Source organism: Thunnus thynnus, chromosome 6, assembly GCF_963924715.1.
Source record: "Thunnus thynnus chromosome 6, fThuThy2.1, whole genome shotgun sequence".
NCBI lineage: Eukaryota > Metazoa > Chordata > Actinopteri > Scombriformes > Scombridae > Thunnus > Thunnus thynnus.
In genome coordinates this window covers 34,646,525-34,653,211 of record NC_089522.1, presented here as the reverse complement: position 1 = coordinate 34,653,211, position 6,687 = coordinate 34,646,525, and the positions used below count along the sequence as shown (strand labels likewise).

The window sequence follows — 6,687 nt, the reverse complement described above, 5'->3', positions numbered from 1 at the left end:
ATTTTTGATGAAGGTTTCCTGTGTAGTTTTACTTACCAAAACATGCTGAGTGTATCCTTTAGGTCCAACATAAGTGTTGAATATGTTTCCTCAATCATAAAATATTTGCAAAGCTGATTATATAAAGTATTTTAAATCTTGCATTGCTTACAGTCTTCTTCTCTCCTGCTTTTGTTGGTGCATTGCTGCATTTCTGGGCAGGTTCCTGCATCCTGTAGATCAGTGGGATGTTGTGAAACCACTGGCAGGATTGTGTATCACGTCAAACACGTGTGCACGATGTAGATCCACATGTAAAAACAAGCTACTTATGGTCAAAAACTCCACAGGGAACCTTTACGCTTCTAATACAAGACAAAAGATCCCAGTCTTTTAAACTACGACATGTCTCTCTCTCTCTTCCTTTCCAGCCGTCTCTGATGTCTCTCGTCCACGTGCCTTCTGGCCTCTGGCTGTATGTGTGCCTGTGATTGTTGTGGTGTTGGCTGTTGTTCTGCTGCTCCTCCACAAATTGAAGAAGAGGAGGAACTCTGGTTTGAACACCAGATGAACCTCAGACAGCAGAAACATGGAGGTGACTTCCTTTAACTCTGTATGTCTCATGTTAACTCTTACTGTTGGCATTTATACATTTTATTTTTGCAGTTAGGAATAAAAAATCTCATGTCTGCAACTACTTCACTAGTATGAACAAAACTATAATTAAATAAAATCATAATTATTGTTAATAGACCTCTGGCCTGTCCAGTTGTTATCACTAAAATATCAGAAAACAATTGTCTAAGAAGAACACCATATCTGGTCTGTTACTCTGGTTACTGCTATATTAGGTTTGATGTCTTTCCTGTTTTATTTTCAGTTATCTGTCATCAATGAGAACCGTCCTCCAGTCTCCACATATGAAGACTCTGTCTACCAGAACCTGGATCCAGACAGCAGGGATCTGGACCAAACCTACTCTGCACTCACAGCAAACACATGATGATGTTTGGATTTGGATCTGGATTCTGTACTGTGCAGGTTAACATGTGCTGCAAGGTTCCAGTTTGTTCCACTTTCTTTCTTTTCTTTTCTTTTTTTAATCAGCAGATATTATCTATAAACATGCTATTATTCACCTCTATGTTGATGACACACAACTGATCATGTTTCTTCTTACTTGCTTATTCTGAAATGTTCATTCTGTCTTCATAAATGTTGATGTTGTTTGATATTGTTCTTTTACACTTTGAGCCAACTCTGTCTCCTAGAAATTACATTCATATTCGACTAAATTGTAACAGCAAATATGTTTTATTAGAAACGTAACGTTACTGAATCACATTTTCTCTCAACATGATGAAAAATTTTGTTAATTAATGTGTTTAAGTTGCAAAAATGTTGATACTAAACGTATGAGTGAAATGTTCAGAGACAATGTACCTAGTCTTTTTTTCCACCAAAATATCTGATGTTGCAGTAAAATCTCTGCTGGTAGAAACTCCAGCAGTATGAAAGTGTTTGTGGTTGTGTTCAGACTCTAGTAGCATTTGGTTCAGGTCAGAGAAAGATCCTGGTCTCTGTTTAATACAGAAAAAAGTCTGCAGTGACTTGAAGCTCAACATGTTTATGAACATTTAAGCCACAGCAGCATCTTTCACTAACCTGAACCAAACCTGAACACACACAGGACTCAGGATGTGAACCCGGGTCTCTGCTGTCACAGTGCTGCATCTTGTAGCCCCCCATCCACCCCGACCTCCTCCCTCCCACTGCAGAGACACATAGAAATGTAGCTTCATTCATTACTGTGAACATCATCCAGGCAGAGATTATGTTTGATAAAACAACATTACTGTGAAACAGTTTTGTCGTATATGAAGGTCATTTCTAGAATTCACAAGTCTGATGGCTTCTAGAAAAAAAAAACTTCCTTCTGTTTGTTTTACATGCAGGAGACCTAAAACACATTCCTGATGGCATCAGGTTAAAGTAGTCATAGAGGACATCATGTGTGTGGTTGCTGATAATCTTCTCTGCTTTGTTGAGGACTTGTTCAGTATTAAGCTGTAACAGGGATCTTTGTGTTTTGCAAATAATTTTAGAGCTGAAGTTAACAACATGTTGCAATTGATTCTTGTCCTTTTGACAAATGTAAACCAGCAGTTAAAATACTTTCAATAAAAGGATAACTTCAATAAAACGTCAATATTCTCCGATCGACTCTAAATGAGTTTAGTTTGCAGCTTAGACGCTGCTGAGCCTTTTTCACAATAACATCTGTACTGTCACTAAATCTCAATCTGTCATCAAACACAGTTCCCAAGTATTTGTAGATTTGGACGAGTTCAACACTTACTGAAGCCAAGAATGATTGTTGGAACTGTCTGTGTGTTGTGGTGAGATTATCATTTCTTTAGTTCGGGACACATTTAAATCTAAAAAAGATCTCATCTCCTCATCATGATGAATCTGAACCTCTTTAGATAGGAAGTGACTGCTGCTCCAGCAGCAATATTGTAAGAAGGTCTGTCCACCATAGTGAGTTATTTTACAGCCAGTTTGTGTAAAATTTAAAAGTGTGTGACTCTGGTGCCTCCTAGTGGTAGTATTAAAAAGACACTTAACACACAGAGAGCTTCAACATTTGATTCAAATTGTTCTGAACGCTGCAGCTTCTTAATCTGAGCTGCTACCTTTTCCTGTTTGACATCACATGTTGCATCACGTTTTCTGGACTGTAATCATTATGTGTCACTTTATAATGTGATATTTATGAGGAGCTTTTTTCAAAAATGGAGCACAGCTTTCAGGCAGAGCATTGAAGTCGGCTTGTTTCAGCTGCTTTCATTATGCTTCACAGGGCTTCTAATAAATGCTCATGGTAGGTGTATTTCTTAGGCAAGTAAAGTCTACATAAATATAACCAAACATAAATCTCAAATGTAGCTGTTCACATCATACATTTCTTAATTTACAAAGAAGAAATGTGCAATACATTTTAAAGTTCATGAGAAACCTTGAGAAGCAAATTGATGGAAGCAAACACATTCTTTGGTGTGGGAAACAAAGGGTTAAACACCTTCATATAAAATATGTCCTCATAGGAGAAGTAATAATGAATACTGAGCATTAATAAAATGCCCTTATACCTTATACCTATATATTCAGTGTTAATATTGTGCTCATAAATGAGGTAAAGTGATTATCCTTATCTTCAGTCAGATTTGTCAAAGAGGATTCACAGCAGTTTCAATATGAACCCACTGATCTACACAAATTAATATTACACTTAAATTCATATCTGTGAGGCTGTGTGTATATATTTATTTAATCTTCATTGTTGGATATATCCTGGGATATTATACAGTATGTAAAGATCTGTATGAAGTAAAATGTATTGTGCTGTGAAATGCTGGTGTGTTTACATACTGGAATGTTTGGTTTGTTGGTGTTTAATGTGTCTGAATAATGTGTCACATAACTGGTCCAAAATAAAACTATTCATTCATTCATGTACCTTTAACCGTCGTCATCATCATCATCATCATCATCATTGTTGGGCCTCAGACCATGAGGTCACACAGAGAAGGCCTACGTGTAACCTGTGAGGCCTGACCACGAGGTGCTTGTTCCTTTGTTTCCCCTGCGACAAAGGAATAGCGCCAAAATGCTGCTTACAGACAAAGGGAGTCCATTGCAAACTCCATTTCCAAGGATGCTTTGCGATTTTCACACCTCAGCAGGGAGCAGTCAACATACAGTCTCATTGGCGGAGACGCTCCTGCACAGCGGAGCGTCCTGATGACGCAGCCGTGACATCACCGCCCCTTTAAAACTGACCGTGCCCTGAAGCACACGCCTTTTCCCATGTCACTGAGCTAGGGGTGACTTCTGTTCCTCTGTGAGTCAGCTGACTAAAGGGGGTACCCCACACATGTCTTTTCCCCTCATCGAAGACTCCCCTCCCCGGACGAGACGAGACTTCGCCCGTGTTCACCCAAACACATTCCCGGATCCGAGAGAGACCGCTGCTGCAACCAGCGTCCTCAAACTCCCTCGAGAAGGAAGAAACTTCTTCACCGAGTCGACTCTGCTGTTCTCTCCGCCACGCCGCTGAGAGCCAGCTGCCGTGCTTTTCGCCGACCGTGCGAGAACGGCCACCGTCTGCATCCGAGCCCAGGACAAAGCCGGACATAACGACGGACTACACACACACCCTGCTCGCTTTCTGAAGCAACCAAGTAAGAGGCATAAGTCTGGGCAGAGGCAGTGTTAGTTGTGTGTTCCTATCAGCATCAGTTGCTGTTGTTTAGCATTTAGCTCTTAGCTTTTGCTATTGTTTTGTTGTGTTGTTGACGGACCGCTGAGTCCATTTTTCCTGCTTTACTCTTAGGAGTATTTTAAGTTTGCTGCCTGTTTAGTTGTGTTCACCACGCTAGACTGTTTTGTGTTTGTACCGCTCGGGACTACTGCGGTGTTTGTGCCATCGTGAGTCAGGAAGTAAGTTGCTTTGTCGGTCAGAAACCAGACAACGTGCGTTACAGACTGCCGTCCGTACACACGCTGTCTGTGGACAAAGGAACCGCTTCTCTTCCTCTCACGATCACTTTCTCTCCTTCTTCCCTCTCTCTTCTGACTAACACATACACGCGCGCGCACACACACATACACGCACCGACATGGTCAGATAACGTCGGACAAAGCTTTGCTTTGTTTTTCCTTATCCACCATCAGACACGTGTGTTTTTCACAGAAGTGGGTGAGTGCAAGACGCCGTCCACCAGGTGGCGCCGTCTTGCTTCTGTCTAACCAAGACACCGCCATACTTCTGCCATCCGGTTCTCGCGCGACGTGACTTCCTCCCATAGTCACGTCCGCGTCGCAGACCGACGACGTCATCACGTCAGGTCCGGTCGCCATCTTGTCACACACACGCACGCTCACACACACACACACGCACGCACACACACACATGCCTTCCCCTGCATGTGTCCAATCCTGTACATAGCTGTTTGTGTTTTGTTTGGTAGGATTAGATTTTTGAATACTTGTTTATTGAATGAAGCATTTGTTAACTTTGTTAATTTTGCTAAGTTTAATAAACATAAATAATGACAGAAGTCCTTCTGTCATTATTGTGTGTAATATTGTGAAAAGTGGCTGATTGAAGGAGTCAGAGCTCGAATTCAACCCTTCTTTGTTCACCCTCGAATGTTGATATCTCTCAGATATTAACATTCTAGGTGAATTCCCATTTATGAGACTACCTTGTTTGGTTATTGGTCCCGGTTTCTGGGTGGTGCCCCTTATTAGTTAATTCATATTAATAATTCTATTGTCATAATTAGTTAATTATCCTCGATAATTGATAATTATTGTAAATAATCAACTGTGTTCCTCACAGATCCAACAGTTGGTGCCTGAATTATTGATTAAGGTTAACAATATCTTATTTTCATAATTCATAATTATCATAGATAATTATGAATTATTGCTAATAACCAAACACACTACTGCCCGTCCCAACATCATCATCATGTTGTAAACACACAGAGAAACAGTCAAGTCAAATTAATTTATAGAGCACATTCAAAAACAACAGTTGACCGAAGACACAGAAAAATGTAAAAACACAGTTGAAGAATCAAAACAAAGCCAGATTGTCGCGGGTTCGCTTTCAATGATGGCTCAGACGACGAAAAACTTCAGTGTGGTGATTTTTTATTCACACCAAGTTCCCCAAACAAGAGTGGCAAAAATATTTACAGTGCAGGAGTGGAAAAAACCCAGTAACAAAAAAAAGTATTTACACGACAGGTTTCACACTGGCAGCTCGTCACCCACATTGTTACTCGGCCACGACCAAAAACCCAACAACCCTAAATGAGCAGAGCTCCCCTTATATATTCTTAGCCCCTCCCCCGGGCAAACCAATTAACAAATTATAGTGTCCTACGTTCAAATTTGACATCACAACAAACATAAATTCAAAAATCAATGATATACTTTGCATAAAGGAAAAATGGCACTAATCGCCCTCCATATTGCTATGGCCAAATACCCCCAAACCAAAATAAATCATAAAATATCAGTCCATTCAATATTAATGGTATGGTCCACGGTCACATGACCCTCTTAAGGGTGCCACCAAGCGTTATTTATGATGTGTCCAGGAAGTGCCTCAGTTTGGCCCATGCCCGGAGGCAACCAGAGGCAGCAGCAGCAGGCAAGTGTATATGTGTGTGTGTCGCGTCAGCGCCGAGTGTGCACCCTCGAACGCCTAGCGTGAAGAAAAGAGTTCGGACAGTGGGGAAAAGTTTGTGAAAGTGCAGGACCGCGGGACACAAGTGCGGGCCTGCAAGGAACAGTTTGAACTGGAGCATGGCTCCGCAGGAACAGTGGGAGCGCTGCGCGCTGTGCGCTCCCGGCACCGGCGCGCTCTCTCCGGCCAAGAGAGAGAGAAACGCACGCCGGTTAGGGCATGACGGAGCGTTCATGGGTGCCCCGTCACACAGATAAATAAAGTAAAGTAAGTAAAGTGAATTGTAATAAATAAAATTAACAATTTTAATATGCTATAAAAAAAATTAGGGGGACTCAAAAGTGATTCTATAAAGGAGGGTCTGTAGCTGGGATTTAAAAGTGGTGATAGATGGGGAGGATCTGATGGTGAGGGGCAAACTGTTCCACGGTCTGGGAACAGCG

General features: G+C 41.4%; 1 long non-coding RNA gene across 1 annotated transcript; it reads left to right on the top strand.

The window, feature by feature from the left end:
* The first annotated feature begins 340 nt into the window (after window positions 1-340).
* LOC137185202 (uncharacterized) lies at window positions 341-3,494 on the top strand. The gene is made up of 2 exons (XR_010928804.1): window positions 341-574; window positions 860-3,494. It is a non-coding gene; the product is annotated as an uncharacterized lncRNA (long non-coding RNA).
* Window positions 3,495-6,687: the final 3,193 nt, after the last annotated feature.